Here is a 27,396-nt window from a genome sequence, read left to right as displayed (position 1 = left end):
ATTCTCAAAAAAACAAAACATGAGTTTTCCATGCCTATAAAATTACAAAACATTGCTTATCAAAATGACTGAAAGCATTAGCAAGGTTACATCAGGTATATCTGTAAAATCATTAACCACAGATTTAAAATACCTATTTCTATGCATATTTAAATTGCATCTGTCTCCTCTGAAAAAATGTTTCTGTGCTGATAGAATATTGTCCGTTAATTGAGTTTCATTTTATTCATAATGTGTTTAAGGATAACTCTGCAAAGAATAAATTAACTGTCTATGTCACTTAGTTAAGATAAGGTCCCCTTCATTTCAATCACATAATCTTATCTCTATTGAGATGCTAAGTATTTATTTTATTTTAATTACTAAATTCATTTCTTTGAAGCAAAGTCAACTACTCTATGCACTAAACTCGCCTTCCCCAACCTGGTGCTCTCCAGATGTGTTGTCTACACTTATCAGCATCCCCAGCCACTCTGGCCAATGGCCACTGGATTATGGGAGTTGTAGTCCAACACATGCGGAGGCACCATGTTGGGGGCAACCCCACAACAAAATGTACAGTCCTACCATCATATTAAGGATGGACCTCCTTTTCCAAAGTAGTCCAAGTGCTTAATAATTAATCATTCCTATCCAGTATGAGTTCACATCCAGAAAATAAAGCAAACACAGACTGCAAATCAAAGAAAACTTGGTGGCAGATAGCAAGCATGGAAAGCTAGAAACCACCATTTGATGTCAAGGGTCCATAAAACGTGAATATCTGAGATTTAGGAAACTTCCATAAACTGATGGTGGACTTTTCTTCACCTGAAAACTGGGCCAGCCACTTACACATCCCTAAAGATGAGGGCAAATGAGGGCACAGTTTTGCATAAAATTTGCATATATGCAAATTTAGAAAAAATACTATAATTTAAATAGAAATGCAAATTCATTTCTCCCTTTTGGGAATGTGACCAAGTGACCAGCTGTGTGCCTGCTCAGTCTGCTGTCCAGATGCTGATAGCTGACTTGGCAGCTTCGAGGCCCTTGCTCTCTCTTCCAATGGTTCTTTATTTTTAAACCAGATTTGGACCGGGCAGCCCTTCAAACAGAGGACCCTTTCACCTATAGGGTTGTCCTCTGCCACCCCTTCAAATAAAGGGCTTCCCAATGTAAAGTGAGACATAAAGTATGGCCATGCTATTGGAGAGTCATGAAAGCCTACATCTTACCATCGTCTGAAAGCAGAGTAAATGTACAATCCTAAGCACATTTATTGGGAAGTCTATCTGTCTATTTGTTTATCTCCCCAACCAACAGTGGGAACTCTCAAGGTGGCATACAAAGCTAAAAAGATATAATAATAAACGAGCTGAACTGTAACAATACAATAACTATACCAACAACAACAATTTGGCCCCTGAAATTTGCATAAATGGGGCCATATATTAGGACTGTGCAGGGACCCCCTGACCCACTTTGGAGGCTGATTAAGAGTTTCCAAATCAGTCCTGTTCCGTCTTGGGCCACTTTGGGCCAAGTCTGACCAGCTTTGGATCCTGATCTGGAACAAGATCTAGACATCCAAAATGGCTTAGATGTTGCAAGTTGCTAGGCATGAGGCTGACCAGGAGTCCATCAGTCTCCTCACTTGCCCCCTCTCTGCTCATCTGCCCCTCCACTTTCCCCTCTCCCCACTCACCCACTGCTCACCCCATAAACCTGGCGAACCAGTGCCCTTGCCCCACCCTTGGGACTTACTTGACCAATCCAGCAACTGCCTGTCCCTGATGAGAGCCACCATTTTTCAGGAAAATGACAACTCTGTTGTTTCCTAGATCTAATGTTTAAACCATGGTGGTCATAAAGGGCCCACTTCATTTCAAGATCCAGATTCAGACCAGAGACGGTATTGGCCCCAGAAATTTGAGCAAACATGTTTGTAATTTGTTGTTGTTGTTGTTGTTGTTGTTGTTTGTCAGTCTTTGGCAACAGCACGAGTGCATACCTATAGCTGTCAAATCCTTGCCTGACAAAGAGAATGAAGTGCAGCATGAAACATATAAGGAAATTGACAAGACAAGACCACATCTAGGCTATTTTGACAGCCATTGACGGTGTCAGGTTGGGTAAAGGGGACAAGATTGCCCACTTAGCAAAGTGATCCTCAGATTCTAAAATGTTGAACTGAGGCCATTGCTAGATGAGGAGTTAGCCCGGTGTGAGGCCCGGTCTCCCTGCTGTGCATCCAGATGACGCACAGGGGATCCCGGGGTCAGGCTGGGCTAAGTCCTCCCTTGACCCGGGATAAGCGGATCCGCTTATGGCCCGGCTTTTCCGCAGCCCCGGGCTGAGGCCAGGGTTTGTGGAAAGTCTAGCGACTTCCATGGCTTTTCCCGGCTGCTCGCTTACTCGTGAGTAGCCGGGAGAAGCCACGCACTGGGCACAGCATTCCATAGGGGGGGGAGAGATGGGGGCCAGGGAAAGAGTGGACCCAGCAGGAGAGACGGGGGGGGGAGAAGAACGGGGCCAGGGCATGGTGGACGGGGGGGCAGGGAAGAACGGGGCATGGTGAGCGGGGACGGGCATGGCGAGCAGGGACGGGCATGGCGAGCGGGGATGGGCATGGCGAGCAGGGGGGAAGAACAGGGACGGGCATGGCAAGCAGGGACGGGCATGGCGGATGGGGGGGAAGAATGGGGACAGGCATGGCGAGCAGGGATGGGCATGGCAAGCGGGGGGAAGAACGGAGACGAGCATGGTGAGTGGGGGGAGGACGGGTGAGCAAGCGGGCAGGGGGGCATCAGACATTGTGGGGGGGAAATCAGGGGCAGGGGGAGCGGGGAACCCTTTATTTTTTAAAAAAACTACTTACTTTTTCGTTGGTGCGCTCCTGCGCACATGGCCCTTTAAGATAAAAATAATGGAGGATGTGATGGGGCTTTCCCTTACCCCATCGCATGTTACATGTAGAAAGGGGCGACGGCGTGCGCTAGCTGCAGTGCGGTATCGCCCCTACTCCCCACCGAATTATCAGGTAGGTCTAGCAAGGCCTTGAGTCTCCAGCAAGTCTTTTAAAAAGATATCTGGGTCCACCCTTTTTCACAGCTCCCATTTGAAACAGTAACTGTCGCTCCCATCCATTGCCTTCTAGAAGCAGTAGCTAAAATTACTGGTACTAAAGGTTACTCAAAGGATCATCTCTTCCCATATGAACTTAACTAAGATCTGCTGAGAAGACTCTTTTACAGGTCCTTCTCAATAGCAACTACATGGCTCTCAACAGTAGCTGAGGCTTAGCTGACAGTGGTGATGGTAAAGACTCCTTTCTGTGGGCTCACCAGGATTACAGAATTCCCTGCCCAGAGAGGTTCAAGATGCCCCCTGTGGCGTTACACCCCACAAGTCAATTCCCTAATGCATGTCTGCAATTGGTAAGTCTGTGGTGCTTCGAATGTTGGCCTGAGTGGGTGGAGTTAGAATGTCCGAGGAGTGGGGAGGAGTGATATATAAGGGAATGACTGAGGGGATTGAGGGAGACTTTTAGGTACTCTTAGAGTCTTTAGCCTTTAGTGCTTTAGCTCTTGGTGTGTAGAGTACTTGGGTTCTGGAGAGTTTGAGGTTCAGTGTAGAGAGTGGTGTCTTTTGAGGGTGGTGTGGTGATAGTTGGTGTATATTAATCAACACTGATAATAAAGAAAGTTCAAGAGTGAATATGTGAGAGAAAGGAAAGTGTGTATGTGAATGGATGAAAGGATTGGATGAAAGGTTTCAAAAAGGTTTTGAAATGTTTTAATTTGAAACAAAGCTTGTGAACTTTTAAAAATAAATTTTAATCATTTTGTTATAACTACCACAAAAATCCCACGTGTCTGTTTGGCATTTATGATCTGAAGTTATTTACATTTAACACCCATTCTAACAATAATTCACCTCAGTACATATAACTCACAGCGCATTGTTTTATTATTGAAATCCTTCTCCATTTAACCCCTTTGTCCACATAGTATGGAGGAAGGTGGTGTTTGTCCCTCGCCTCAGGCGTATCAAGCGGTGGTGCTTGGCTTGAGCAGGGAGTAGCCGCAGCCAGGACTGGTGTTCAGAGCCTGTGTCGTGGCACCCCACCCCCATTTTGAAAGTCTTCTGGTGGTTGGTAAAGGCCTTCCTTTTCCAGCAGGCTTTTGGCCTTCCAGGCTGAAGTGAACCTGCTGACCACTGAGTGGCTTATTGATTTAACCACTGACTGCATCTTTCAATCTAAAATTTTAATTTTATTGATGATGTTGTGATGTGTTTAGATTTGTTTGTAAACCAACTTGGAGGGGGGAATGGAAAAACATGACATGAATGTTTTTTAATAAGCAAATACATACATAAAGGTAAGGGAACCAACCCTCCTTCCATATTTTAAGCACAGAGTCCAATCTTGTTGCTGTCTAGGAAACAATATAGTATTACAACTATACCAACCAATTCTGCATAATTTGTGGATTGTCTCTTAGACATTCTTCAGAATTTGTGTGCATGTCAACTTCAACTTTTCATGAATAATTAAAAACAGTCTTGTACTTAGCAATTTGCCTAGTCACCAAAGGAAACCAGGAATTCAGTGTTGGTGAGTGAGGAACCCCTTCCTCCATGACCAGTACAGAAACGTTGTGGGCTAGTAGAGGATGAATGGAACCCTCTATCTCTCCTTCACCAATAGTCTTGTGAGAAAGGTTGCTTATTATAATAATTATTTACTAGCCAGCTAAGAGTAGGGATGGGGGAGAAATTCATTCTGCTTTCATTTTCATGTGAACTTACAAAATTCGCACTTCAGAAACCAAAATGCTGTTCACACTTTTCTAAATTTTACAGTGCAGTTCTCCAATCAAAAGCTGTCTACAAAAATTGCAGATATTAGGGGAAAGTGTGTATGTTAGTGAAAATGACATACAAAAATACATTGTGTTAGGGAAAGTTGCCTGCAACAAGATAAATATATTAGGCAAAATTGTTTACAAAAGCGCGTATTGGGACAAATGTGCACGAAAGTGTGTTCAATTTGGGTGGGGGCAGACTTTTTTTAAATTCAAAATGATGCATAAATGGGATGAAACTAATTTAAGATTGGACAAATGAGAAACAAAGAGAAAACATAACGGAGATATTCATCCACCCTTAGCTAAGAGGCTGAATGTCAGGATATTGGCTGCAGAGAAGAGTTTCTTCCACTGTAGCTGGCATGGAAAGGCAGGCTACTAGCTTCTTAGCAAGCTAGTAAACATTTGAATTGCACCATATTTCACTTCCAACTGTGCATCAGTTTATTTCTCAAGTAAACTCAGGCTGATATGTCCTATGCCAACCTTCCTGACTTTTACAAAATAATCCAAGTTTTTAAGGTATTTATGAATTCATTGTTGAACATTTTGATTGCCGTGTGCAGATGTGCTGTCAGATCTAACCTTAGGGTTGTACCCAATGTTACTCCTACTTGGAAATGAATGAGAATTACATTGGTCATGGCAAGTCAAATCCTGCTCATTTAAATGGGTCTACTCTAAGTAGGAATAACATTGGCTACAACTCTTAGGCTGCAGTTTTTCAGATCTCCCCTTCTAAGGGTGGAGAGAGAGGCCTGTCCTCAAAGAGGAAGGAACTTGAATCCACACCACTGCCACCCAGCCCAGTCTCTGTGGAAATATCCGTGGCCCTTATCTCCTTGACATCAGAGATCCAATGTTAGGAGAGACAAAAACAGCGAGGATTGGAGGAAGCTTTGCATCCCCAGACACACACCAAACATGGGGGTGGGGGGCAGGTATGCCAGCTTACAATGGGAGAGCAATATTTTTTTATTAAAAAGAAAACCCAATGAGGGTGTGGGGGGCAGTGCAGTGATGGTGGGGAATTCTCTCTTCCACCTTGCCATCTGCATGCTGTCAGAGCTTTGGATATCTCTGAGGCTCTAGTGCTCTCCACAGTGGCATATAGGACTATCCTGTTGTAGTCCAAAACAAGAGGAAGGGTCCATATCTGCTTTTCTAACATCAATAAGGTTTCCCCACATCTGTGGTTTTGTAAAGCCAAATATTGCGAATTGGGGTTTAAAATGTATATGTTTATAGTATATTACAAATAACAAGTTGTAATTTTCTAATTCACCATTGTGAAATTCCACCCAGAGAAGTGTAAACTACAGAAGTTGTATTTGATTGGCAACACGTCCTCCCTGCAATAAACCACCTGAAATAATTGAACCCATTTTTTTTTCTTTTCTGAATAAATAAACTAAAAGTCTGCAACCCTAAGTGACACTGATTAAGTCACACTGAATTCCGTGGAACTGCTGAGGATTGTCCTGCACTAACAGTGGCAGATCTGTAGAAATAACAGAAAAAGTGTTTAAGCAAGAAGTATTATGATAACTCATAATGGTGCTTATTACAGTTATTGGTACATTCCTGGTATGTGGGAATATTTTAATTACAAAATTCATCCAAAATCATATATAACTGGCACTAATACAGTTATACTGTATACAAAACAAGGCGGCCAAATTTCTGTTTCCATTATTGCATGTTGTCATATGGAAATGTTACAGTAAGGCTGCAAGTCTTTTCCTGTTCAATGACTTGGAATTAAACATGCTAATTTAAGGTCTCTTTCAAGTATTTTATTTAACTACTTTGGCCTTTAATTCCTTTATGCGGCATCATTTAATGTAATGTTATTTATATATATGAAGCATTATGCTTATTAACCAATGCGCAAAAATCTAAAGTACAGATTTTATGTAATGGGCTAATTACAGGACTTTAAAGCCACCTACTGAGTTTTGCTAAGCTTAACAACAGGTTCACTGAACTGGATAAATTTATTCAAACTTGTGGAAATGAGCCCCATTCTACATGCAGCCATACTGGGAAAACACACAAATTATTCCTCAATACTAGTTTAATGGGTCAAACGGTGAACCTGAATACGGAACATATATCTGCATCTTGAAACAGTAGAGAAGCGATAGGCCCTCAGAGAGAAAAGAAAGCGCCTATTCATCGTTTCTTCCCCATGTTTGTACATATATTTTTTTAAAAAATACTTGAAGCAAGCATAGTCCTTTTCAATGGGTAGGATGAATCCAAAGAACCAAGAAGTAGCGCTGTTCTGCAAACACTTGGGCAAAGTTTGTGCACGAGTTTGCCAAGTGCTATCATATTAATAGATTAGTGCTGTCTATTCATCAAGGGAAGCTTAAGTGGAAGGGAGCAGCAGTAGCTCAGTGGCAGAGCACAGGCTTTGCATGCAAAGGATCCCAGGTGACTCCCCAGCATCTCCAGGGAGAGCTGGAAAAACACCTGCCTGGAACCCTGGCGAGTCACAGCCAGCCAGCATCAACAAGAGTGGACTAGCTGAACCAGTGGTTTGACTCAGTGACCCGGTTCACACATGATCACGGTGGCTAAAACAAGCCACTGTGGCTTGCTGCAGCCACCGTGCATGCCAAGATGTGCCAGCTGGATTTCCCTAATTACCCACACCAGCGCAGTTTGCTGTATCATCCAACCCCAAGCAGCATTGCATGTTTGGGATGGGCAGTAACTCTTAAACAACCCAGGCTGCTGTTGGGCTACGTTGTTGCTCAGATTCCTATGTTCCTTAGGTAGAAGTTCCCATCCTTCCGTAAGAGGTTGTAAAAGCTCGTGTGCACGCTCTTCCACAAATGGTAGTATAGCACTGGGTTAATTTTCACTTTTCCTGTGCAACACCCTAGCATGTAGCATATAACAGCCTTTCTATGTGAAAGGGCACCTTTAGAGCCAACCCAATGGTTACAGCACTGAAATGATCACTTCATATTAAACCTACAGCAGTGTTACAGCATAAGTAAAAACAAAACTAGTTTCCTACTACTACTACCACGACCACCACCTGTGTCCATTTTAAATTTCATGTGAAAGGCTATATCCATTTGGCATTTGTTCCTACTACATAGGACCTTTTAATTGTTTAAATTGGGAGTTCCTGCTCAGTATGTGAAAACAGTGAGCTGGTTAGAGGAGTAATCACACCTGGTATGAAAAATAGGTGGAGGATAGAACTCATGATACTAGAACCTGGGGTCATCCCATGAAGCTGTTTAGTGGGAGATTCAGGACAGATAAAATGAAGTCCTTCTTTACACAGCGCATAGTTAAATTATGGAATTCACTACCACAAGATGTGGTGATGGCCACTGTGACACATCCTGCCCTCCTGTATTGTCTCAACTTCACCTGAGACACCCACAAGGTACCTGACAGGACTATCCACGCCACTAGCAACCAGGACCACTTCAAACCCCCCTGTGCTAATGACGTGTGTGAGGATTTAGGCCTACTGCTGCTGCTCCTGTCTCACCTTATTCTTCAGGCCCCACAGCTCCACAGCCCAGCAACCTAGCCCTGTTTCCCATTCCACTGCCACCATTAATTGTTTTCTCCTCAGACACTCCACAGACCACACCAATTGTTTGTAAATATAATTTGAATTTATTAATTTAAGTAGGGTGACCATATTTTGGAAACCAAAAAGGAGGACAACATGGTCGGCCCCCAAGGGGGCGTGTCCAGCACCAAGGGGGCGTGCCCACCCGAACATAGCCTTGGTCACATGTCTGATTTTACAGCACACATTTAAGACAAATCTGTTCTACATAGCATCTTAATGTTAAAATCACTGAAATAAAGAACAAGTGAGAGATTCAATGGATCTGAAATTAACTTCACTCACTCCTACTTTTGTAGGTTTTGCTGTACTTCAAAGCTTTTGCTATGCTTTGTGTGATACAGTCTCCCCTTCCCTCAAACAAACTAGCTAAAAGTGGGCTAGATGGAACAACTATTAGGTGGATTCACAGTTGGCTACAGAATCGGACTCAAAGAGTACTTATCAATGGAACCTTCTCAAACTGGGGAGAGGCAACGAGTGGGGTACCGCAGGGCTCAGTCCTGGGCCCAATGCTCTTCAACATTTTTATTAATGATTTGGATGAGGAGGTGCAGGGAACGCTTATCAAATTTGCAGATGACACAAAATTGGGTGGGATAGCTAATACCCTGGAAGACAGAAACAAACTTCAAAGTGATCTTGATAGGCTGGAGTGCTGGGCTGAAAACAACAGGATGAAATTTAATAAGGATAAATGCCAAGTTCTACATTTAGGAAAGTATAGCTTCCAAATCACGTGAGGTACTGGTTCCTCTCTATTCAGCCCTGGTTAGGCCTCATCTAGAGTATTGCGTCCAGTTCTGGGCTCCACAATTCAAGAAGGACACAGACAAGCTGGAGCGTGTCCAGAGGAGGGCAACCAGGATGATCAGGGGTCTGGAAACAAAGCCCTATGAAGAGAGACTGAAAGAACTGGGCATGTTTATCCTGGAGAAGAGAAGATTGAGGGGAGACATGATAGCACTCTTCAAATACTTAAAAGGTTGTCACACAGAGGAGTGCCAGGATCTCTTCTCGATCCTCCCAGAGTGCAGGACACGGAATAACGGGCTCAAGTTAAAGGAAACCAGATTCCAGCTGGACATCAGGAAAAGCTTCCTGACTGTTAGAGCAGTACGACAATGGAATCAGTTACCTAGGGAGGTTGTGGGCTCTCCCACACTAGAGGCCTTCAAGAGGCAGCTGGACAACCATCTGTCAGGGATGCTTTAGGGTGGATTCCTGCATTGAGCAGGGGGTTGGACTCGATGGCCTTGTAGGCCCCTTCCAACTCTGCTATTCTATGATTCTATGATTCAAATATCTTTTCTGACTGTATCATCACTCATTGCAAGCTGCTGTTTGTAGGGTTGACAGATCTGGGATCTCCTTACGGCAGCAAACTGCCTCTGTGGAATCAAAGGTCTGATCCCCTGCCTCATTGCTTAACTCATGCCTCTCTTATCACGTTCCTTTTTTCCTTTCTTATCACGCAGGAACAAACGTTCTGTTTACCCCTAACAAACATCCTGTTTACCTTGTTTACCTTCCGCCTCACACAAGAGCAAGGTGATAATTGGGTTGCCTCACATAGGAAGAGCAGAAGAAGAGGGGAGGGAAGGAATTGTATATAAACTCTTTGCATGTTCTGAATAAAGTGTGATTACCATCATCACCCATTGGTGTGCGAGATTACTACAGAGTGGCGCCCCGAACAGGGACCCAGCAGCTGCCAAACATACTGATCGTCGCCTGGCACAGGCCCCGTGGTACCTTCGTCTCTTCGAGACCCCTCGTCTTCTAAAGACCCCTTCAGCGGTAAGTATGGGCTGCAATCTATCCCACCTCCAGCAGAAACACGCGGCGGAATTATCCCGCATTGTCCATAAGACGGGAGGGCAAGGAACAGTGTCCTCGTTTCAGAAGCTGGTTGGTGAGATAGGGAAGGCATGTCCCTGGTATCCGGAGTGCGGGTCGCTCTGGTTGTCCCATTGGGAAAGGATAGGGACTGTTTTTCATCAAGAACCCCGCACCTCTGTTGAAATTCTGCTTTCTTAGTTTCAGTGTCTTGTAGCTCTTGGAAAATTCCACCATCTAAATTCAGCCACTTTGCCTACTGGCGCATTAAGCATTAACCCACCACCCCAGTACAAGGCAGTCGAAATTTGTAAGCCAGCATCCCCCGTGGCTCCTGCTTTTGCATTGGCACCCGCTCCCAAGGAAAGCCCACCTCAGTATGTGTCACCTCGCCAGGGTGTAGCTGCTAGCGGTTTGAGCATTAATCCGCCACCACACCATAATGCAATAGAGATATGAAAGCCAAAATCTTCCCTAACCCCCGCTTTTACATCAGCACCAGTTCCTGATCAGCAGCCACCTCAATATGTTTCACCTCGGCAAGTTTTAGAAGTCCAATTAACTTGCGAACAAGGAGACATAGTAAAATTGTCATAAATGTTTTTCTCATGTCCTGTGCACGATACTGGCCAAGTAAATCCACAAAATGCCTGTATTGTAGATTATAAACCCTCGCCATGCCCTGTCTTTGACACGCCTCAAGCGCAGATCATTTTGCCAGGAGCAACAGCCCGGCCTGTGAAGGCGGATAGGCAGCCACTCGCATCCGCCTCCCCCGGGCAGGCAGGCAGGCAAGGAGGGCTCCCTTCGCTGCATCCCTCCGCTGCTCCGCGCAGCAGCTGCGCCTCCTTCCTCCCTCCCTCCCTCCCTGGGCAGCAAGCACAGAAGCTCCCTCGCCATCCTACCAGCTCTGCCTCCACCTCCTCCTCCGCACCGCCGCCCGCTGCCCACAGAGCCCAGATTTCTCGGCGAGGCGGCCGGGCAGCGCGCCGCCGCCGCGGAGCTGCCACCAGCCATGGGAGACAAAAGCACCAAGTCAGTGCTAGAGAGCGAGTGAGGTGGGGTGGGAGCGCAGCGAGTTGCCCAGACTGCTGGCCTGGGCTCAGAAATGCTTTAGTGGTGCCTCTGCACGCGGCAGCCAGAAATGCAGACCAAAGCCCCGCACCGTCGCATGGGGAAGGCGGCCACTTGGGAAAACGGGCCCAGGAAGAGCGCTTCCTCCCCGCGCAACAAGCTGGCCGCGTTCAGACAAGCACGTCTTAAGTCCCGCACGCGCCCTGAAGCCACAAAGGCCAGACTTTTCGTGTTTAAACTCAAAGGCTGCCTCCCCTCCTCTCTCGTTGCGTGTGCTTTGTCTGCCCTCAGCAGCATGCCTTCACACGTTAATGCAGGGTTGCCCCTGCCCAGCTCCCTTTTCCAGATGTGTCTATGCCATTACAAGGCTAGGCATGAACCCTGAGCTAGCAGATATAATTAAAATCTGCCAGAATATTGGCACAGCCTCTCATCATATATGCATTTTAGCTGTAGCTCTTGTAAAAAGAGCTAAACCAAAAGGAGCTTGTTATAACTTTGACACGCCCAACCCGAATTTAATTCCCCAAGATTTCCAAGTTGTGGTGATTGATTTGAAAGACTGCTTTTTTACTATTCCTCTGGCAAAAACTGATCAAGAAAAGTTTGTCTTTACAAGAATTAGTTCAAAAACAACTAACCCTTCCTCCAAAAATTTCCTTAATGGAGTTACAACAGCTTCTAGGCACAGATCTCTTATCGCCACTCTTTCAAATGCTAACTCTTAAATCTCACCCCAACAGATATTTATGTAAATAGCTGAGCTTTTAGATCTGTGTGCTGAATGTAGGTTGCCTAGAATACCCATACGGCTTCCTGGCTGCTTTTGCTTTATATCACTTCTCCTCTTGTGAGCTGATGCAAAAAGTTTCAAGTTATGAATTATGTAACATAGAAGACTGTGTGAAATGGTTGGTTCCCTTTGCTATGTCTATCAGGGAAGTAAAGAGTTCAGCGCTCAAACACTTCCAAAAAATTCCTTCAGAAAATTTGCACAATAGTTGCACGCCATCATTAGATGGGTTTGTGGGGATCTTTTCTTTTCACCTCCCCCCTGACCCTTGGTTTTCCTGTGTATTGACTCATCACTTCTATTTTGGTGCTACAGATGTATCCCCTTTCAGAATTGAATCTTATTTTGAACTTCCCATATGTGTGCTTTGTTATTGCTAATTTACCTGGAGCTTATATCACTCCAAAGGTAGATGCAAATCTAATGGCTCTCTTTTTAACATTACAACAGGTCTAACAAGACCCTTTCTTTGTTGCTCAAATTCAGAGCCATTCAAGCCTCCCTAAGCATATTGCTGAGGGTAATGCCCGTGCTGATGCTACCACCCCCAAAGCCCCCTGATTGAGAGTTTCACTCAGCTTTAATTAGCCCTTGGCAGCCTAGCCAAGAGCATGTGCAGAGTGAAAAATTAGCCCCTAAATCTTAAGAAAAAGAAAAAAGATGCACAGATTCATGTACATAGTTATTGTTTTGTTATTGCTCTTCATCCAGCGATGGAGAGAGTCCACACCTCTTTGTAGTTTATTTCCAATATGCAGGTTTTTGACAACACCATCATAACCCTAAAGAGATGCAAGAAGTCCTCTCAGAAAAGTAATAATGAAAGATGAAACCCAGATGAACTGCAGTACAGAAGACATCAGTTGCAGTAGTCTTCCAGCATCCAAAGACTACAAGAGTAGTCTTGTAGTAGGGGAGGGAAGAAATGGTATATAAACTCTTTGCATGTTCTGAATAAATTGTGATTACCATCATCACCCATCAGTGTGCGAGATTACTATAGCTGTTGTTGTTAACAGGGTTTGCTACTGGCCGGCTGGATGGCTGGCTTTTTTTAATTTCAATTTTTTTAAAAAAGCTTGTGTATAATTGTCACAAGTTTCTCTACTCTAACATTAGGGTGGGTGTTGTGGCAGTTTACCTAAAGACTGGAGATCCCCTTAATGCCAAGGGCTGAAACTGCTCAATATGCAAAACCCCAAAGAGGAGGTTTGACAACCTGAGTTTGAAGGATGTGGCTCCAGCAGTTTTAAAACACAATAATTTTAAAACTTTGAACTTTTTAAAAAATCCTAAAAAAAACAATGGATGAACAGATCTGATTCAAACCTGGCATGGCTAAATCTCTCCTTAAGAGCTATCATGGTGCCAACTTTCAGCTCTTTATCTTTTAAAAATGTCATTTTTAAAAAATAATTTTAAAACCTCAAACTTTTTTAAAAAATCCTAAAACTCAATGGATGAACATCTGTTTTAAACTTGGCATAGCTAAAGTCCTTATTAAGAGCAATCATGGTGCCAAGTTTCATCTCTTTATCTTTAAAAATAATATATTTTTAATTTTTTTAAAAAAATCCTCAAATTTTAAAAAATTCCTAAAAATCAATGGATGAACAGATCTGTTTCAAATTTGGTATGGCTAAAGCTCTACCTAAAAGCTATCATGGTGCCAACTTTCAGCTTTTTATCTTTAAAAATGACAGTTTAAAAAATAATAATTTAAAAACTTCAGTTTTAAAAAAAAATCCTAAAAAATCAATGGATGAATAGACCTGTTTCAAATTTGGTGAGGCTAAAGCTCTACCTAAATACTATCATGGTGCAAAGTTTCATGATGATTTTTAAAAAAATTAAAACCTCAATTTTTTTAAAAAACCTAAAAAACCAATGAATGAATGGATCTGTTTCAAATTTGGTATGACTAAACCCCTTCCTAAGAGCTACCATCATGCAAAGTTTCATGGCTTTATCTTAAAAAATGATGGAGTTATAAGCATTTCTGTTAATTCCCATTAGAGCTGCTCTTTGGAAAAATCCGGATTTCCCCTCCCCCTCCCGGATTTGTCAGCAAAAACCCGGACAAATCTGGGCAAATCTGGTCATATGGTCACCCTAACTTAAGTAAATGTGTGTACAAGCTTAATGGTTTCCACAGTACAAATGCGTATGGTTACCAGGTTTTTGTCGCTTCTTTATTACAAGGTTCCACTATATAGTCCTAAAATCATCTACTTCTCTCTACTTCACAGAATTCTAACCTACACACTGTATCTCTCACTCTCTTCACATAACCATCTCATACACCCTCATACCATCTCATACTACTTCATACCACACCTCCTCTCACTCACTTAACTACATATATAGATACATTTCTCCAGCTCCTCCCACTCTTACTCAGCCAATCTGAAGTCCCCCTCAACCATCCAATCAACACTCAGGCATTCAACCCCCCGTTTACAAATTGTAAGTACCTTGAGGCCTACTTATTTCCTGGAACCGTATACATAATATAGGGTGACCATATTTTGGAAACCAGAAAGGAGGACAACATGGCCACCCCATGGGGGTGTGCCCACCAACATGTCCAGCCCCCAAGGGGGCATGCCCACCAACATGTCCAGACCCCAAGGGGCGTGCTCACCAGCATGCCCAGCCCCCAAAGGGGCGTGCCCACCCAAACATGGCCTTGGTCACAGGTCTGATTTCACAGCACACAATTAAGACAAACCTGTTCTACATAACATCTTAATGTTAAAATCACTGGAATAAAGTATAAGTGAGACATTCAATGTATCTGAAATTAACTTCACTCATACCTACTTCTGTAGCTTTTGCTGTACATTGAAGCTTTTGCTATACTGTGTGCTCAGCTACACCAAGCAGGCGTCATTGTTGTGAACCATCCAAAGAGCTTCGGCTATTGGGTGGTATAAAAATGCGATAAATAAATAAATAAACAAACAAACAAACAGACATCAGTGGAGGCTGATGTCAGTGACAACTGAGGGGCCCTTTGTAGTCCTAATCTGGCATTGGAGAATTGAGCTCAAGAAGGCACCCATATGGTAAAAAGTAGTCACTCTGCTCCAGGTTTCAGGCAGAACCAGTCAGAACTCCAAAGGAGCTGTCCAAAATGTCCACATATTCACCAGTGCAAACTGCATATTAGTGACTCCACTGATTAACGCATTCTGAGTCTGACTTATCCCTGTGTTGTCTAGTTGGAATGGCAGTGCTTCCTCAAGATCTCAAGCAGCTGCCTTCCCCAACACTGCCATCAAAGAGCTTTTTCACTGGAGATACCAGGGACATGTGCCTGCACAGCATGTGCTCTACCACTGTGCTGTAGCCTCTCCCCATATATGAATAAGAACTCCCCCAACCATGGCCTCTCCAGATGTTTTGGACTACAACTCCCATCACCTCTGGCTATTGGTCATGTTGGCTGGGGTTGATGGGCACTGTAGTCAACATCTGGAGAGCACTATGTTGGGGAAGGCTGGTTTACATGAGAACTACTGTATTTCTTCAATTGTAAAACACAATCAATTGTAAGACGCACACTAATTTCAGTACCACCAACAGAAAAAAAAAACCTAAGACGCACCCGTGATTCTAAGACGCACCCCATTTTTAGAGATGTTTATATGGGAAAAAAGTGCATCTTAGAATCGAAGAAATAGGGTAGTACAGTTTCTTAAAACATATATTAAAAGAAAAGGCAGTGTGTTAACATGCAATCAACAGTACCCAACAAATTAAAATTCCAGACTATTCTAGCTTCAGGCCCCAAACCAAGACCCAATGAAACAGTTTGGCAATACAACTGAAAGACACTCAGATTTTGGCAATGCTGGTTCTGACAACTGAGGGGCCCTTTGTAGTCCTAATCTGGCATTGGAGAAGTGAGCTCAAGAAGGCACCCATATGGGAAAAAGCAGACTGTTGAGTGGGTTGGAACCAAGCCCAAGGTAAGAGCTGATGAGTGGCTTGCACTTCTAAAATGGTGCCCTGGAAATTTTCTAGTGAACAAAGTATTGTTGTAGAAACAGAAACATATACGGTGCATTTTATGTACTAAATAAAAAACTCATATCAATCTCAACATTTACTTAGTTCTCCTTTTGAAATCAATGGGACTAAAACTGCTTAGCTTTGCCTGGAATAGACGTAACTTGTGCAAACAATTGGTCAGATCAAATTAAGTTCGAAAGAGAGTGTGAAGAAGATTTCTGATATATTATACCATAGTAGTACACAATCCATAGCAATTTACAGACCTGGTAACTAATCTAGCTGCATCAGTGAGTAAGCTTTAACATAAAGCAGGAGTCCCTAAAATGTTTTGATTTATATATTCTTTCAAGCACTTGCACATCTGTGTAAATTGATGTCACAGAGTTGATTGTAATGATACTGTTGATCAGATTATTCATTTTACTGTCTCCTTCAGGTTTTTAATGTTTAATATTGTATTACTTTGATATTTCTTTGCTGTATTTTTGGGTTGGTTATGTTATTGTTGTTCGGGGTTTGGGGATTTATTTATTTATTTTTAGGATGTAAGCCTATGCGGCAGGGTTTTTCTATTTTATTGTTTTACTCTGTACAGCACCATGTACATTGATGGTGCTATATAAAAAATAAATAAAATAATAATAATAATAATAATAATAATAATAATAATAATAATAGGATTGTAAATTGCTCTGAGGATATTTGCCAGTTGAGCAATATACCAATCTAACAGTATGGCGTGGTGGATAAAGAGTTGGACTGGGAGTCAGGAGATCAGGATTCCAGTCCCCGCTCAGCCATGAAGCTCACTGGCGACTTTGGGCCTGTCACAGACTCTCAGCCCAACCTACCTCACAGGATAAAAATGGAGAGGATGATGATTATGTACATCGTCTTGAGTTCCTTGGATGAAAAAGGACGGCATATAAAAGCAGTAAATAAATAAACAAATAAAAGTCAAGTGTTGGGTGTTGCTGTTGTTCCAGTTATTTTTATCCCAACTTTCATGATAGAAATCCGCCCAGGGCAGTTTACAAGTAAGCTACGTAGATATATTAATAAAAACAATTAATAAACAATAATTTAAAAAAAAACTCACAAAGATTCGTCCCACAGGGCAATTTATGATAGAAGGCCCAGAATGAGTGGGGAAGAGGGGCAGCCTGCTGGAGACAGGGCCTGCAGTAGTCTTTGCCTGCCTGCCTCCTTCTCTTGGAAATCTTCCCATAGTTGGTGGTAATTGCCCTGTGAGGAAGTCCAGCTGGGGCAGGGGTCTGAGGCCTGGTCTTCATGACTGTCTCTCTTTTCTAGTTGAAAGTGACTCTGTGTCACCAGTTTTACTCTTAGAGCTCCATCACACCTACTCCCCCCCCCCGCACGCTTTGAGTCCGCAGTTTCCCCTTCCGTTTCCTTAGGAGTCTAGCACTGGGCACTTTCACATCTGTGCGTTGTTGTGCTATTTCAGTTCATGTATCTTTTCACCTGTAGCACTACTGTGCTGGCGAAATCTCCTGCCCTACCCCCTACATTCTCCTTCCCCATATAGATAAATAGACAGACAGACAGACAGATAGATAGATAGATAGATAGATAGATAGATAGATAGATAGATAGATACAAATACAACAGTACGTCAGCCTGCAACTGCACAATTACAGTAAAACAACACACTATGTTTTCCCCTAAGATCATATTAAACATACAAGCGAAGAGAAAGTATTACAATTAGTTTTTGGAGAAGTTTGTGGTCAATGTTGTCATGACAATGGGAAGCTGACACTGTTCTGTTGAGGAAACCTAGACATGCCTACTCAGGAGTAAGAACCATAGAGTTGAATGGGACCAAGTCGAGGCATGGGCGGTGGCAACCTTGCTCGCCTTCTCTCTCCCTCCCCTTCACGGTTGAGCAGTTGAGCAGAAAACTGCTCCACCCACCTCTTTTGTCAGCAAGATCACCCTTTGACACACACGCCCCCAACAAAAAAATGGGATGGTCCAATATAGCGCGAGGACAGCAATACAAAGAATGGAGGAGTGGCTTTATTGTGCATGGAGGGGGGGAAATGGACGTTCCCCGATCCAAAATAAGATGGAAAAGGGAGGGGAAGGGGCAAGATGAGCACAAGACAGGGATGACATCATGTGTGTACCGCACTGCAAAAACACATACCAGGCATGGCGAGAGTGTGATAAATCACTATTGTGATGGAGCTGTTACTCTAAACTTGATATCAAAGCAGAAATTGACTGCCAGTAGCAGAACTCATATTGTCTTTTGGGCCAAAAAAATATAAGTTGCTTTGGAACAAATGAAAGCTGATGATGATGCAGAATAGAACCAAATCATTTGTAAATAAAACAATTTCTAGGCCATAATTGACATGCATTGGCGTGCGCACAGCGGGTGCAGAGGGTTCCATTGAACCCCCTAATGTGCTGCGGCCCAGGCCTGAGGAGGCAAACTTCCAAGCGACGCCACTCTGAAAATCGTTGGCTTTCAGTTTAGTGCCGGAGCTGGCTCTCCTCTCTTCACTTTTTACCTCTTTGGCCCCCTTTCGGATTGAGGCAGTTGCCGTGGCGAAGCCACACGGTGTAGGTTAATAGCAGGTGGGAGCCAATTGCCGAGCAGCCATGGCGTGGAGTGAGTGAGTGACTGTCCCCGCCCCTGCCCGGGGAGGCGAGGCTTCTTGACCCGGTGGTCTGCGTGGGGGAAACAGGGCGCCAAGTGGGCGCTGCTGCTGCTGCCCTTGTGCAGGAGCTCATCACTAGCGTCAAGTTCGACCTGCAGGCTGGAGAAGCAACAGCGGTGAAGCAACAGCTCAGGGTACAGCCGCTGCCCTTCCCGGCCATGGACAGTATGGTCATAAGGGGACGAGGGAAGGAGGGAGGGAAGGGAGAGCCAAGGCACAGACTGACCCATGCGCCAATCCACTACCCTACCAGGCTTGGGAACCACTTTCCTTGCCTTTTAATGATTAATGTTATGATTCTCTTCCTTTCGTTCATTTAGGGCGCGATCCTATGTCGGTTTAGACAGGAAAGAAAGCCCTACTACAGCTCCCAGCATGCCCCAGCCAGCATGTTTACTTCTGAGTAGCCATGCATAGGGCTGCACTGGAGGTGGCCCTTTGGTCTCATGCAGCAGGGCTCTTCTTAGGGTTAAGGTTAGAACTAGGCCCAAGAGCTTGTGCTTTTGTGAAGTCAGCTTGAGTTAGGGTGCAGTCCTATAGAAAGAAAAAAGTCCTACAGCTCCCAGCATGTCCCAGCCAGCATAGAAGCCTGGGGCATGCTGGAAGTATTAGGACTTTTTTCTGTCTAAACAGGCATAGGATTGAATAAAAGAGGATGTATTAAAAAGGGGAAGAGTGAATGAAGAGTGGCATGAAGATTGCAACCCTAGTCATAATTTACTGTTACTTAATGTATATATTTATATGGCCTATATAGTTTGGTCTCAAGGTGTCTTAAATCTGCACAAAAATGAAACATAGAATATCAAAGGGTAATTGGCACCAAATTTACAACAACAAAAAAACACCAAAATACAGAATCCAGAGAGGGGATAAAGTCTCATTGAACTTGGTTGGGCTTTCTTCTGAGGAAGCAGGTGTAGGATCACTCTATAAATCTTTGCAGTGAAATCCTGGAGTTGTCTAGTAATCCCCAATGATTTCAATGAAACTTAATCCCAGGTAAATGTGCATAGGGTGTTCCATGTTGCCATCATGACTAGTAGCTGTTCACAGATGTCTTCTCTTCCATAAATAAACCCTAGGCCGGCCAGCGGTGGGGCTTACAGTCAGGGGCCTACACTGTTCCTAGCTCTACAATATTTATTTTTCAAGCCATTCTTTTGGTAAATATGGTATGTGTGTCTCTTGTGTCACTTTAAAACAGAGCTGCAGCACGATCCTATGTATGTCTACTCAGAAGTAAGCCCCACTGAGATCAATCAAACTTACTCTGAGGTAAATGTGCACCGGATGCAGCCTGAAAGTGAAGCGAGGATGAAGAAAGGACAGGAGAAAAAGAATTGTAGAAATAGAATAGCAAGGTAACTGTGGGATATTTAACCATAGTTAAAGACAATAAGTACAGCAAAATTAGTGCCCCTCTACTTCAGTCCCAATCAAATAATTACAACAGTGAACCAGCCAGGTCTTCCATAGGAAAACTCTGTACCAGGTGATAGTTATTTTTAAATTTTAATTAAAAATATATTATCCTTTCCTATAACAAAATGGTACTTACTCCTAAGTAAGTGTGTCCCACTGAAGAAGGAAATCCTATTTGATTCCTGTATTCCTGTTAGTGTGACATGATAAGTTAAAGGCACAATTTTATGCATCTTTAGACAGAAAAAAGTCCTTCAACTCCTAGAATCCCCTAGCCAGCATGGCTGGCTGGGGTATGCTGAGAATTGTAGGACTTCTTATACAGTATGTGGGTATGTGGTGTGGTTTGGCTTGAATTGCTTGTGTCTGGATTTCCTTTCTGGACTGGACTTGCTGGTTACATGACCCACAAGGCCAGGTTGTGGTATAGTCCTCTTCTTCTTTTGTGTTCAAAAGCTGTAAAGTATCCTGTGAGATCTGGAAGACTCACAACTTTATTATGGCCTAATAAGCTGTTGGCCACTGGCCTCAAGTGCCAAAATGACTTTACTGGCTTGGCACTGTGAGTTTGGGGGGTGGGGTGGGGGGTCATGTCATTTGCTATTCCGCTTTGGGCAGCAAAATGTCTTGGACCAGCCCTGGCAAGAGCTGACTATATTTTAGATACTGAACAACATGCATTGGGTTTCCTAGGTGTACAGGGCCCAGGTGTCTCAGGCAGGATCTACACTACTGTTTTAATAGAATCATAGAATCATAGAGTTGGAAGAGGTCTATAAGGCCATCAAGTCCTGCTCAATGCAGGAATCCACCTTAAAGCATCTCTGACAGGTGGTTGTCCAGCTGCTTCTTGAATGCCTCTAGTGTGGGAGAGCCCACAACCTTCCTAGGTAACTGGTTCTACTGTCATACTGCTCTAACAGTCAGGAGGTTTTTCCTGATGTCCAGCTGGAATCTGACTTCCTATAACTTGAGCCCATTATTCCGTGTCCTGCACTCTGGGATGATCGAGAAGAGATCCTGGCCCTCCTGTGTGTGTCAATCTTTCAAGTATTTGAGGAGTGTTATGTCTCCCCTCAGGCTTCTCCTCAAGGCTAAACATTACCTCTGTTTCCTCTCCCCTCTGGGACACTCATACCTCTCCTGTCTGCACCCTTTCTCCCTCTTCTACCCCACACATAGGGGCATTTCTCTTTCTTCTTTCCCCAGGGCTCCCCCTATGCCAATCCTCTTCTTTTGCCCTTATTTTATTTAGAGTATTTTTATTTAGAGTATTTTTATCCCGCACCTCAGCCTAAAAGTTTCCCGGAGCGGCTTACAATTGATCATTAAAGAATAGTGATGTGCCCTTGTGACGGTTTCCCATCCTCTCTTTTCTCCTTCATCTCCTGTCTTCTGCCAATAGCCCCTTCGCGGCCTTCCAGAGATGCCCCTAGTTCCAGATCTCCTACACTCCCCCAAGTTCTCCAAATCTTGCTAGCTAGCCCTCTCTTATGCTAGGCTCGCAGCCACCCCTCGTCCTCACTATATTCACCCCAGAAGTCTCTCTCCTGGACCTCATTCCAAATTCTTTGCTCAGCAGCACACAGGGCAATTTTTTAAAATCATTATTAGGGCATTTTATGTATGGTGTATTCTCTGTATGGTGCTGGAACTTAAGATGACACTCATTGTTGTTAATGTGATAGAATCTGTTTTAAATGTGAATCTGTTTTAGTAAGTTTGGATTAGGTCATTATCTGATTAAATTTAAAGATGGTGAAAATTGACTGTATCTTTATATATGCCTGGTTATTACTACAGCAAAAAAAAGTATTCAGAGTCTCTGTTTCAAAATGTGTATTTTTAAAGTACAGATTACTTGTAAATAACAAAAATACAGTTTACTTCAGTTTTCGTTTATTTCGTTTGTTTGATGAGTGAAAAAAGTCCTTTATTACTGTATATTCAATCAATGTTTACCTTAAAAAAAACAACCCCTGGCTGAACCCCCTAATGAAATGTGCTGTGCACGCCTATGTTGACATGATATTCTGAAAGTGTGAGAATCTTGTGCATGTGTGCGTGATTCACCATTGCTGAATCTACACGATTTGGTATTTATTTGCCTACTGATGTGTTTATCTAAATAATCTAGATAGCGGGTGACACTTGTGTATTGCTATATATACACTCAAGCATGTGTTTTAGGTGATCATTAGATTATGCTCTATAACTCTGCAAAAGATGCATATGTTGTAAGTATTGTTGTAAGTTTAAAAGGGGGATGCACCCCCCCTTTGCTACTACTCTGTTCCAGAGAAAGGAGTTTTAAACAAGAAAAGGGGAAAGTTGGCAGCCTCCAAAACCACCCAAATCCTTTAGGGCTGTAATACATTTGAGGTAGCTAATCAATGCTGTGTTTGTACATACCATTAAATATATTATACTAAGTTTAGATTTGATTTCTATGCTTCTTTTATATGGTTAAAAGGAAATACATTTGAATTCATGCTGATACTGAAAACATGTTCCTAACTCTGAGTTTCTTGGGTTTCCAATCATTTCCATTAACAAACAGCTATTTGCCCTCTAATAAAATATGTCATTATGCTTTATTCACATTGCACAAAAGAACCACCGAAAAATCGCCCCAATGATGGCCAATAATTACACATTTGGCTCCTGCACGAGCAATGAAGAAATCGGTTCATTGGGGAAAGCAGGTGCCGGGGGCATCATGCTAATAGTCAATATGTACCACACTAATTAGCCATTGCAATTGCTAAAATTAACAATTAGCTAACATGCAATTCTCATTTTGCAGGCTGCAGTTTACTTTGGATAATCCTTGTACGTTCTTAGCAATTATTCTGACAGCTTATTATTTTTTATTATTTTTATTTTGAAAAAATTAAGGTCTGAGCACAGCTTTAACATTTGAATCAGTCTTCCCAAAGGTTCAACAGGCATTAAGAAACAAGAGCTTTTCTTGGCAATTTCAAAAGAATACATTTGAAGCTTTTTATTCATAACTTTGTATTTTATTCATAACTTTGCATATGAATTCTTTTATAAGACTAAGATGTCCGCAGTGCATTTATTGACTTGGATTGTATAAGTAGTATTAGAGTGGTGTGGGTATTTTTGGTGTTGTAACAAAAGCAAGATAGAAGAGAGATTTCTTTTTAACTAAGTGGGGGAAACTGCCAATTCAGCATGAAGTATTACCAGACCAATTTCACTTAATACTTCCACAAAATCTGTGGGCATGTCTACATGGAAGCTGGCCAAGTTCTGGCGCTGATAAGAAAGAAATATTCCAATGTTATATGTGAGGCTTTGAATGCCAACATCTTTCTTTGTCCTGTGTGGACTGTGCCACCAATACATGGGCCTCAGTTCCTGACAACTGCTGTGTAGAAGGACCCTGGATCAGCACACATTGTATGTCTGTCCCATGCAACATGTCAAGATACAATGTGCTAAATGTGTACACACAAGCACTGTCTAATACCCCTCTTGGAAGCAGGTTGTATCAGTAGTGGTCCACAAACCAGTAGGACACAGAAGTTTTGGTAACAAAGCACGATATAAATAAATGTTGTTGTTGTTGTTGTAAATCCAGTTAAGGTCTTTTATTAAAATTATTGTATTTGTTGCATTTTTGTAAACTGCTGACCTATTTTATTTCATGTACAGCACTTTCTAACAAAGCACTATATAAATAAATTGCATTATTTTTATTATTATTTTGGATAATGTGGAATAAAAAGCAGGAAATAACACTATGAAAGCAGTATATGGAATGTGTAATGTGCCCCAACACTTATCAGTGCAGTCCAATACCAATAAAAAGCAGTGGTGAGGATCTAGCCCAGGTATTGCTAGGAAAGAAATCTGCCTGAAACCTTGGAGAGCTGCTACCAGCCAGTGTCAATAATGCTGAGCTACAGACCACTGGTCTGACTCAGTATAAAGGTAGCTTCCTGTGTCCTTAACCGAAGTCTAGGTTATGTTGTTCAGTACAAAGAAGCCAAGAGGAATGGGAACACATCTCATCCCCAGCCAACTGGATCTCTCTCCTGAGTTGCTGAGGCCAGGTCCCAGCCACAAATAGAGAGGGGTGGGCAACTTTCCTAAGGCTGGTGGGAGTTGTAAGCCAAAACTTCTGGAGTTGCCCACCCCTGCTCTCATGGCCATGACCTCTTGGGGACTTGGACTAATGGGTAGCTGGCAAGTCCCCAGTGCAGCTGTAAAAGTGGGGATTTGGGGGCAGGGGAAAATCAGCTGGAAAAAGATAAAGTATGAATGCTGACATAACAGCCCCTTCCTACCACCCACCAACTGTTTGTGACAGACAAGAGCACAAAAAGCAATTAAACCTGCACAGATACCACCAGAGCAGACAAAGGCAGTTTCAGGCAGCCTCCACATGGCTACCCCTGCTATGCATTTACAGTATTTCTTCGATTCTAAGACACACTTTTTTCCCCATATAAACATCTCTAAAAACGGGGTGCATCTTAGAATCACGGGTACAATTATTATTCTTAGAATCAAACCTTTTTTTCTGTTGGTGGTACTGAAATTAGTGTGCGTCTTACAATCGATGGCGTCTTACAATCAAAGAAATACGGTAAGTAACTTCCATCTCCCCTACCAACCCAACTATCATTACCAGTCATGGCTCATATGTTTTCAGATTGGGCAGTTAATTAGGCAGGGCTACGACATGTGTACAGAGTTCTGAGATGTGCAGCAGCTTCCCCTGTTCTCTGGGTCATGAAATGACCCAACATTAGAAACATTCTGTGTGTTATGGTTTGTGAACACCCAGAGAGTTTTGGCTCTTGGGTGATGCAGAAACATAATCAATTATGTTTTACAATTTTATTGTGGTTTTAATTTTTGTGAACCCAGAGAGCTTCGGCTATTGGGCGGTATAAAAATGTAATAAATAAATAAATAAATAAAATAAATAAATAAATTATAAAATAAAGTTAGATTTTCACACTGGGTGCACCCAGATCTGTACACAAACTGATAGAAAAGAAGAAGGCAGAAGATGGAGTTCTGTGAGCCCCTAAGAGTTCCCATATGTTTTCTATTTGTGATGGACTGCGGCGCTTGTCCAGTCTGTTCATTTTAAATCAGAGACATAATACTGAAACATCAATAGATTTACTAGCGATGCAAAGAGCTTAAGCAAGCTTTTCAAGGGAAGTACATTCAAACAGGTGGGTGAATACTCAGCCAAAATGCACCAGTGCAAAAGCAGTCAGTTCGTTTTGGCTTTCTTCACAGCAGGACTAGATAAGCCAGGTAACGGGTGCATTCAGTAGATAACTGCTGCCTCTTGAGGCTTTATATCCTGGACAATGACCAAAAGAAGGGGAACTGTGAATGACCAACCAAAAGAATGCCTTTGCAGCTGGGGGCCAGTAGGGCAAGCTCACAGGCTCTAAATGCCATGGGCTTGAAACAGTGTCAAAGGGTTGAGAAAAGAGTCATCCTCCTTACATCCTTTAGCCATCCTATAGTAACCAGTAAGTAATGCAGTGAAGGGGTGTATCTTCTAATTCCCTTTAGTTGATGCATATGGGTAAATCCACAACAGCGATCAAGGCTGTGATAACACAGGGGATAAGATGAGATATTTGGCAAAGAATAACTTTTTGGTGCCTGTAAAGGCTTTCCCATTCAATTCTGGACTTGTGAACTATTTTGCTCCTAACTGAAGATGAAACTCATAAAGTGCTAGTAATTCCAAAGTACCCCACACTTTAGTCTTTAACTCTTGAAAGTACTGGGATCATTTTCATAGCCTCAGTGTTCTGAACTTCACATTTAAATTTTTGGGTGGCCACAATCATTTCAAGAAACTAAGAAAAATATTTATAGATAGTCAACTTGAGAGATTTGGCCCCAAAAGGAACATGTCCCCCACTTTGAGAAACATCAACAGAAAACATGACTTCACTCCAAAAACAACAAGGAGTCTTGTAGTACTTTAAAGACTAACAACTGTGTTCATGGGTAGCAGGCTGTCTAGTACCAGCTACATCCTCCATTAATATATGTGCAACTAATACTACTCCAACTCTAATACCTTCCAAGACCAAACCATGAGTTCACCTTGCTCCCTCCAAACAAGGCAATATGTTATGGGGAATCTCATGGTGTAGGAAATGGGAACAACCGTCAAACTTGTTTTGGTATCATGATTAATGCAGATGTATATTAATCAATCCTGGTCCCTACTAAAGCTAATGGAGCTTGGCACAGGTGCCTCTGCATTGTCAGACGGCAGAGCCCCCATCTCTTTCACCTCTGTCAGGAAACACAAAAGAATACAATCTGACACAATTGAAAGGAAGTTTTTGTTTCAAATGAACAGAGAAGCCGACATTTCCCCTCCGAATTCTATTTGCAGAACAGATAAATTATGTACCCAAGATATTATTAAGACTTCATTTTATGTATAGTAGTGATTTGATTACTACTGTACAATACATTGTGCCGAATGTTATAATCTCAATTTGTGAACTGCAAAAGAACGTATATTGCTGCAGCTAATGACTCTGCAGTGAAGAGAAATAGATACCACACGTGATCCTGAACACTTAGAAAGGGGTTCAGACAATAGCAAAGTGCAGTCAGTTAGAGGCACTTAGCCTGTTACTGCTGTGATGGATAGGAACAAAAGCCCTTCATTTAAAATATTTTCTTGGCTTCACCTGAGCTTCCTTTACGTAATCCCTTTTTTAAGCACAGTTCAAAACATTCAGAAATAAATAGACGCATAATAAGGAAAACAAGACTCTGTATATGGGCTACTCACATTCAAAAACTTGTGACCCTATTATAATCGGAGGTTGGGGAAATATCCGTTGCCCCCAATGTAAGGCTGCATTATGAGTATAGAGAATTAGCATCTTCTAAAAAGTTGTTCTTTTCCATTTGGAATAAACACAGTTTGATAACATCTGGGGATAAGTATTATATGACTTTACTTAACTATGAGCTTTCCTACATGAGGCAGTTAATTGCTTTATATACTTTCAGTTTCATTGCAGAATTGAGATCCGAGCTCTACATAAAGAGCTTCCCCTT

This window comes from Elgaria multicarinata, chromosome 2 (genome assembly GCF_023053635.1).
Source record: "Elgaria multicarinata webbii isolate HBS135686 ecotype San Diego chromosome 2, rElgMul1.1.pri, whole genome shotgun sequence".
NCBI classification, from domain to species: Eukaryota; Metazoa; Chordata; class Lepidosauria; order Squamata; family Anguidae; genus Elgaria; species Elgaria multicarinata.
This window is presented reverse-complemented; position numbering follows the sequence as displayed.